Genomic DNA, 2,808 nt, shown 5'->3' with positions numbered 1-2,808 from the left:
GGAAGACCTCAAAGAGAAGAGCAGCAGTGCTGGCTGATGCAGCAGAAGCCGGGAAAAGCATTTGCAACACCCACATGTCCTTCGCCAACTACAAGACCAACATGACTGTCCTCCCACGTCCTGATGGATCTATCACATCTTCTAGAAGGGCAATGGAGATTATCGATGACTTCTACTCAGATCTCTTCGACAGCTATGTCCACCTGCCCCACATACCACATTCCGCAGAATGGATATGTTCTTCCCAACTTTCTCCCTTCTGAAATCTGAAATGCCATTTTGTTGGTAAAGAAGCAAACAGCACCCGGCCCAGACAAGATCAGACCCAAACACCTGAAGAACCTGCCGTCAGTTCTCATCAATACACTGGCTCAGCTTTTCACATGCTACCTGTCTGAATGCAAGGTTCCATCCCAGTGGAAAACCAGCAGGACTGTACTACTGTATGAGACATCCACAACATTGGCAAGTATCGCCCGAATTGCCTATTTTCTGTCATCTACAAGCTGTTCACTCGAGTCATCCGGAATAGGTTAAGCAGAACACTAGATGAAGGGCAACCATGCAAACAAGATGGGTTCCGAAAAGAATTCAGCACGTTCGACTATATCCGCATGATAACCAAGGTCATTCAGGTTTCTCGGGAGTTCAAGATGCTGCTCTGTCTAACATTCATTCACTTAAAGAAGGCCTTTGATTCTGTTGAGACTGAAGTGGTCATCAAAGCCCTAGTCAAACAGGGCGTTCAAACTCAATACATCAGGATCCTCCGTGAGTTATATTATGGATTCACTACCAGGATCTCAACATTCTACATGGAAGTGATCATCAACGTCAAGAGAGGGTTTCAGCAGGGTGATACCATTTCACCGAAACTCTTCAGTGCCACCCTCAAGAATGTCATGCAATGACTGGAATGGGAAGAAATGGGAGTGAACATAGATGGTCGGCAACTACACCACCTCCACTTCGCTGATGACATCATTCTAATAACACCATACATTAGCCAAGTGGCACAAATGCTGGCCTACTTCGACCATGAGTGTGGAAAGTTAGGACTACAAGCTGAATCTCAGGAAGACAACGTTTATGAGAAACTGTCTCATTTCTAACATTCCATTCACTCTCAATGGAACAAACATCTCCAAATGCAACAGCTATTAGTGTACCTAAGTCGAGAAGACAACATGACGAATGACCTGGCACCTGACTTGCACAGGAGGAAGAGAGTGACTTGGAACACCTTCAAGAGCGTTGAAGAAATAGAGAAGAGGATGAAGAAGATACAGCTCCAAGCACACCTCTTCAATTCCACTATTCTTCCTGCATTAATATATGCCTCAAAGACCTGGGCCCTACGAAAACAGGATGAGAACGCTATTCAGGTGTTCCAACGAGGAATTGAAAGAGCTATGCTTGGAATATCATGCTTCACTCAAGTGAGAAAGAATCCAGAGTTCCAACCTCCTTCAATGATTAAGAATCAGGGATGTCGTCTTGTTCACCAAGGCATCGAAAACCAGAAGAGCTGGACATGTTAATGCGATTTGGTCTAGTCCAGCGGTCATCTGCATTACCTACTGGATTCCACAGGACGTCAAAAGATCTCATGGCGGCCCACCTTCGAGATGATCGGACTTCTTTGTCAAGACCCTGAACGAGTGCTTGCTTCGGCAGCACATATGCTAAAATTGGAACGATACAGAGAAGATTAGCATGGCCGCTGCGCAAGGATGACACGCAAATTCGTGAAGCATTCCATACTTTTACTTCAACACCGCTTTGTCACCTCTGGATAGATCAACCAGATCAATCTTAGCAAGGACATACTTAATCTGAGGGAAACAATGGAAGAAAGGGACTTAGTAGATATATACAGGACACTTCATCCTCAAAAGGCTGAATACACATTCTTCTCAAGCGTGCATGGAACATTCTCCAAGATAGACCACATGCTGAGCAACAAAACATATCTCCATAAAATTAAGAAGATAGAGATTGTATCAACAATCTTCTCAGACCACAATGCGCTTAAATTAGAAGTAAATCACACGCAAAAACAGAAAACTAAATCAAACACCTGGAAATTAAACAGTACACTATTGAACAACGAGTGGATTAGACAGGAAATCAAAGAGGAAATCAAAAGATTCCTAGAAACGAATGAAAATGAGGACACGAGTTACCAAAACTTATGGGACACAGCAAAAGCTGTCTTAAGAGGAAAGTTTATAGCTCTACAAGCATTCCTTAGAAAGGAGGAGCGAGCCCACATAAATAAACTAACCTCACAGCTTAAGAGCTTGGAGAAGGACCAACAAAAGGAGCACAACCCGAACAGGAGGAAGGAAATAATAAAACTCAGAGCAGAGATTAACGAGATTGAAACCCAAAAAACAATCCGAAAGATCAATGAAACCAAGAGCTGGTTCTTTGAGAAAATTAAATCGATAAGCCTCTAGCAAAACTCACAAAGAAGGGGAGAGAGAAAACCCTAATAAACCGAATCAGAAATGAAAAGGGGGTCATCACAACAGAAACTACAGAAATTCAAAGGATCCTCAGGAAATACTTTGAGAAGCTTTATGCCACGGAACATCAAAACCTCGAGGAAATGGATAAATTCCTAGACTCCTACAGACTCCCAAGGCTGAACCAAGAAGACCTGGAATACCTGAACAGACCTAGCACCATCGAGGAAATTGAAATGGTAATAAAACGTCTCCCCAAGCACAAAAGCCCTGGTCCGGATGGATTCACTAGTGAATTCTTCCAAATCTTTAAAGAAGACTTACTCCCAATCCTCTT

General features: G+C 43.2%; 1 non-coding gene across 1 annotated transcript; it reads left to right on the top strand.

Moving 5' to 3' along the window:
• The first annotated feature begins 1,661 nt into the window (after positions 1–1,661).
• LOC130027043 (U6 spliceosomal RNA) lies at positions 1,662–1,768 on the top strand. Its single transcript, XR_008792982.1, has one exon. It is a non-coding gene; the product is annotated as a U6 spliceosomal RNA (small nuclear RNA).
• The last annotated feature ends 1,040 nt before the right edge of the window (positions 1,769–2,808 follow it).

This window comes from Sorex fumeus, unplaced genomic scaffold (genome assembly GCF_029834395.1).
Source record: "Sorex fumeus unplaced genomic scaffold, SorFum_2.1 ptg000035l, whole genome shotgun sequence".
Lineage (NCBI taxonomy): Eukaryota > Metazoa > Chordata > Mammalia > Eulipotyphla > Soricidae > Sorex > Sorex fumeus.
The sequence above is the reverse complement of the archived record's forward strand: the minus strand, read 5'-3'. Positions and strand labels throughout refer to the sequence as shown.